Here is a 6098-nt window from a genome sequence, read left to right as displayed (position 1 = left end):
AGTTCAGAATTTGGGGATCACTGAGTAGACCAAAAAAGATGGGGAATAATTCTCAACAATGCATAATCATGATGTTCCAATTGACCAAAAACCCACTTAAACAATAAAGGAATTCATTCATTGGCTCAGAATATGACAAGTCCAGAGCTAATTAGTTTCAGGCGAGCTTGATCCAGCAGCTCCTGCCATATCACCAAGGACTTTATTTCTCTCGACCTCTTCTTCCTTTGGTACCAAAGTGATACGCTCAGTTTTTAAACGCTGTGTACTTACACTCTACATATCCTAACACTCTAGCACAAGGGTGATTGATTTGCCCAGAAGCCCCAATAAATATCATTTCATATCAGATTTTTAAAATAATGTATTTTTTATTTACACTTGATCTTAGCCAAAAGGCCGAGAAGCGATGTGTATTTTTTTTTTATTTAAAATAGTTTTGGATTTATAGAAGAAATCATAAAGCTACTACAGGGAGTTCTCATACACCCCACAGTCTGTTTCTTCTATTATTAGCATCTTAATTTTTAAATTTTTTAAAGATTTTATTTATTTATTTGACAGAGAGAGAACACCAGCAGGGGATGCGGGAGAGGGAGAAGCAGGCTTCCTGCTGAGCAGGGAACCTGATGTGGGACTTGACACCAGGACCCTGGGATCAAGGCCTGATTCGAAGGCAGACACTTAACCTACTGAGCCACCCAGGCACCCCTCTTATTAGCATCTTAAGTGAGGATGGTACATTGCCATAATTAATAACCAATATTGATACAACATTATTAACAAAAGTTTAAAGTTTATTCAGATTCCCTAGCTTTTACCTACTGTTCTTTTTCTTGCCCAGGATCGCATCCAGAACATGACATGACATTGAATGTCATCTCTTCTTAGGCTCCTCTCGGCTGCGACAGTTTCTCAGACTCTCTTCGGTTTTGGTGACCTTGACAGCTCGGAGGAGCGTGGCTCTGGTATTCTGTAGACTATGCCCCAGTTCAAATTTGTCTGATGTTTTCTCATGAATATCCTGAGGTTGTGGGTTTGGGGGAAGAAGACCCCAGAGATCAAAATACCCTTCTCATCCCATCCTATCAAGGACATATATTATCAATGTGATTTATCATTGTTGGTGCTGAGGTCACCTGGCTGAGGCCAAGTTTGCCGGGTTTCTCTGCTGTAAAGTCACTCTTTTTCCCCCATTATGTGCTCTTTGGAAGGAAGTGACAAAGTGCAGACCACTCTTCAGAGATTGGGGTTCTTGGGGGCACCTGGGTGGCTCAGACGGTAAAGTGTCTGCCTTCAGCTCAGGTCCTGATCCCCTGGAATTGAGCCCTAGGATGGAGCACCCCTTAGGGCTCCTGATCAGAGGGGAGTCCTCTTCTCCCTCTCTCTCTGCCCCTCCACCTACTTGTGCTCTCTCTCAAATAAATAAATAAATAAATACTTTTTTTTAAAAAGAAAAAGAAATGAAGATCTGGCCTCCAGGTGTGCTATGGCTACTGGCGTGTCATCACTTCTAGGTCCTCGCAGCTGACAGAGCAAGGAAGGGTGCGCACTTTTCCTGTGTGTTTGACATGGATTTGATGATGCGCACATCCCCTGAGCCAGTCTCTGGGTCCCAGGGGTGGAACACGACAACCGATCTGAGCCACTCAGAGCCTATCCTGAGACAGGCATTAGGACACCCCTTGACTTAAGATTCTGGGCTGAGAATAGAGGAGGTGTGGTTTCCCCAAGAGCACTGGAGGTGCTGATAAGGAAGAGGGCAAAATTGATGTTCAACAGCCAGGACTCACATCCATCACCAGGGGAGGACCCCAACCAGGGACGTCTGGAAAAACCACACAACCTCTTGAATCCTAACATCCCATGAGTGCCCCTTCTTCTGGACTAAGTAACCCAGGAGGATGATCCATTCCTTGAGCACCTCCTCCCAACGTCACGTGTGCATTAATGACATATTTTTAATCTTGTCCTTCAAACCAGCCAGTTTGTCTCCTAATAGATTCCAATTAAATCCTTTTTTTTTTTAAATTACATTGTTGTTAAAGACTTTGCTATCTTTACATGTTGTTCCCCCCCCCACCCCCACCCCCGCCTGTTTTGGCCCCGATCCTCTCAAAATTGCCTTGCCGCCCCCTTCCCTATTAAAAAATGGAAAATTGCACCATCCACCTAATTAGTCAAATTTGAATTGTATGTGGCTATCACAGCCCAATGGTTGAATTTCACACACCATTTGAAAAGATACGGTAGAAATGTCACTGTTGATTTCTTCCCACACTCCAGTGGTACTATTCAATTACAAAAGGAATTATTTGGCTTTCTGTCATTGTGAGGCTCTAGCAATATGCTATTAACCTTTATTGATTTTTGCTTAAATATATTCAAGATGGGTATATTTTTGCAAATCTAATGCGCTGGTATTTAAACGGATATATTTCATTAAATGGATTTTCATTTTAAATGAAATTTGCCAAATGATTATAAATGACAGGGGATGGGTTTTGAACTTAAATGAGATGTTGTGCAAAGGTTTGAGAAGGAGGGTTGCTGTGCTACCCCAGGGGCCGGGGCAGTCAGAGGAGATTTTGAGGGGTATACACATGGCATCCAAGGAAGGATTCTTGCCTTGATGCGCATCTCGGTCAGTGAACATAAAAACAGGTCCTGGCGGAGGCTCTTGTGGGTCTTGACTGGCTGGTACAATCAAAGATGATGATAATCTGGGAGCCCAGGTAGCTCTGTTGGTTAAGCATCATCTGCCTTTGACTCAGGTCATGATCCTGGGGTCCTGGGATCAAGTCCCATATCAGGCTCCCTGCTTAGCATGGAGTCTGCTTCTCCCTTTGTCCCTCACCCCACTCATGTTTTCTCTCTCTCTCTCTCTTTTTTTTTAAATTTTATTTATTTATTCATGAGAGACACAGAGAGAGAGAGAGAGAGGCAGAGACATAAGCAAATAGAGAAGCAGGCTCCACGTAGGGAGCCCGACGTGGGACTTGATCCCAGGACCACAGGATCACGGTCTGGGCCAAAGGCAGGCGCTCAGCCGCTGAGCCATCCAGGCATCCCTCTCTCTCTCTCTCTCTCTCTCTCTCAAGTAATAAATAAAATCTTTAAATTAAAAAAGAAAGATGATGACAATGATACATATTGGCATCTGTCAAGTACCACTCGTGTCTATTGTATATCAACACTAAGAATAGTTTTTTTTTTTTTTTTTTTTTTTTTTTTTTTTAAGAATAGTTTTAGAAGAAATGTCTGCACTTTGGGGGCTCCTGGCTGGCTCAGTCAGGTAAGAGGCTGACTCTTGATCTCAGTTCAGGTCATGATCTCAGGGTTGTGAATTCAAGACCCACGTTGGGCTCCATGCTGGGTGTGGAGCCTACTTTAAAAAAAAAAAAAGGCTACAATGTGAGGGAACCTCACAAAAAGTACAGCCTGCTGTACTTACTGAGCTGGAAACACCAGGGATGCAGCTCTGCCGGGGTGAGACCTCTTCTCCACGGCCCCCCTCCCTCAGGACCTTCATTTACAATTTGCAAAGAGTCCTTACCTTTTGAATAGTGGTGTGTGTGTGTGTGTGTGTGTGTGTGTGTGTGTGTGTGTAGCCAGTTGCCTTTTATTCTTATTCTGTGATATTTAGGAAATGCTTACCAAAGAAGCTCTATCTCAAACAGGGCATGGAGAGAACGCAAGAAAATATTCTGATGGATTTACACATACTTACACATACACCTATGGGCACTTCACATATTCTGCTCTAGCACCATTGGGGGGGGGGAGGGTGGCATTTATATGGAAAATTCGAAACACCAGGTGACCTGCCCTGTTTGGTTTGTCCTTGGGATCCATTAGGTATGAACATGAACTGGGCAGTGGGAGAAAGAGCTGTTTTCCAAACTGCCTTAGAATTTGCACATCTGGACGATCTAGTAAAAAGACGGATGGCTTTTGGCACGTGCCACGAAAGCTGTTTTCTACAGGCATGGACCTAAGTGATTCCTCCTTTGTGGGGCAAATCGGGCTTATCCTTGCTTGACGGTTTTATTCAGTCTAAAACCCTTTGCCTTCCTGAGGCCGGATCCGAGCTACCTGAGGAGCCGGGGCTGGTGGGATTGCTCTGCTGAAACCAAGGTGACAAAATGGCTCAGTGACAAGGACCGCCAGCGGTGTGTTTCCTCTGAGCCCCATGTCTAGGGAAATGGCTGTACTTTGACCTAGTGCCGCACCCTCTCTTGTGCCCCTCGGGGTGCTGGGCATGCCCAGGGGCTGCGGCTCCAGAGGGCACCCAGGATCTGACCATCTCTCATCACCGCCACCATCCCTAACCCTAAGACCCTATCACTTCTCATCAGGCCTCCTCGGCCCCCCAGCGGCCCCCTATGTTTGGCCCTGCCTCCGCCACCCCTCGGCCGATGCCTTCCTCATCCAGCAACCAGTCCGGCTCCCAGGTCGTTTCCCCTCCCCCCACCCCCCACCCCCCTGGAATGAACGGCAAGGCCCACAAACACCTGCTGGCCCAGCGTCCACCCTTCTCCAGCTTCCTCAGTTGCTATGGCCTTGCTCCTCACATTCCAGCCACACTGGCCCTGAACACCCACATGTCTCCTTTCTTCTCTCTTCTCACCTCCGCGGGGAGCATTTCCCATCCTTGCTTCCTAAAGCAGCACGCACAGCACCCTCCCATTCTCCATGCCGTCTCCCTGCTGAATTTGTCCTAAAGATCACATACTACCACGAGGGACACACACCTCTTCACCCTGAAAATTCCCACCGACCCGCCCCTTGAAGCAGGTTCTCCTATCATACCCATTTTACAGGTGAGAAAACTGAGCATTGAAGAGGTCAGCAACTTGAGGGGGGTCTCCCCCCACCGGGCGTTTGCCTGCAGAGGGTGGTAGGTGCCGCGAAGCTGTGAGCACAGCACACCTCCCGCTGGGCAGCTCGCTCCTCAGCATCAGTGTGTGGGCTGGCTGCCTCTCCACCAGCTCAGAGGGGCTTTGTCAGCTTTGTTCTCAGTGGAGCTCTGTGGAGCTCTGTGGATCCAGTGTTTGGCACACAGTAGGTGCTCATTAAGTATTTGCTCGTTAAGGGAATGCCAGACACCAGGCCTAGGGAGTACCTAGCACTCATTCACTTTAGCCCTTCGGCACAGGTACAGTTTGAGCTCTGTTACAGTCAGAGACCGAGGTCCGGGAGGCTTTGTGATTTGCTGTCCACGCGGTCGGTGGGGCCTGCAGTAAAAGCCCTCAGTGGGCTCCGGATCTGGGCTCTGAACCAGGAAGCGCCCCGTCCACAGACCTGGGGCTGGGGTGCCAAGCTGAATGGGATAGCTCCAGCCCCTACCCTCAGGGAGCCCCAATTCAAGAGGGGCTGAGGACATTAAGAAATCATCTAGGGAAAAAAAAATCATCTAGGGATGACGGTGTTTGACTTTTAACCAAGAAAAGTGGCCAAAGGAGGGGCACATGAGCTGGAGGGGGACTTATGGCAGCTGAATAAGTATCATTCACTCCAGGAACCCCTGGGAGTTTCCCTGGGGTTAGTGTTTAGAGAGTGGAGATGGACAGTTCAAAAGTCCTGTGGTAGGAATGGGGGATGCTGCCGAGCACAGGGTGGTGTGGCAGGCAAATGATGAAGAAATGGAGCACAGAGAGGATACTGTCAATAAGCCGTGCCAAAGGCACTGGCCTTCCCCCTAAAAGCACTGGGAAGCCAGCAAGAGATTTTCAACTGTATTGAAGTTGAGAAAATTCCCACCGACCTGCCCCTTGAAGCAGGTTCTCCTATCATGGCCTTCCCCCTAAAAGCACTGGGAAGCCAGCAAGAGATTTTCAACTGTATTGAAGTTGAGAAAATTCCCACCGACCTGCCCCTTGAAGCAGGTTCTCCTATCATGGCCTTCCCCCTAAAAGCACTGGGAAGCCAGCAAGAGATTTTCCACTGTATTGAAGTTGAGAACGTTCACATCTTGAAAACTTACCAGTCCTCACCTTATGTCTCTAATCGTGCACTGCCGTCGGGGAAGGACTCCATAAGAACGCGGAGTCCCAGACCGCACCTAGAGGGTCTCACTGGGAAGCTCTGGGGTGGGC

The 6098-nt window shown here is 47.8% G+C and overlaps 1 pseudogene; it reads right to left on the bottom strand.

Moving 5' to 3' along the window:
• Nucleotides 1-272: 272 nt before the first annotated feature.
• Nucleotides 273-411, bottom strand: LOC112674311 (U2 spliceosomal RNA; annotated as a pseudogene).
• Nucleotides 412-6098: the final 5687 nt, after the last annotated feature.

The sequence above is a fragment of the Canis lupus genome, chromosome 24 (genome assembly GCF_003254725.2).
Source record: "Canis lupus dingo isolate Sandy chromosome 24, ASM325472v2, whole genome shotgun sequence".
NCBI classification, from domain to species: Eukaryota; Metazoa; Chordata; class Mammalia; order Carnivora; family Canidae; genus Canis; species Canis lupus.
The sequence above is the reverse complement of the archived record's forward strand: the minus strand, read 5'-3'. Positions and strand labels throughout refer to the sequence as shown.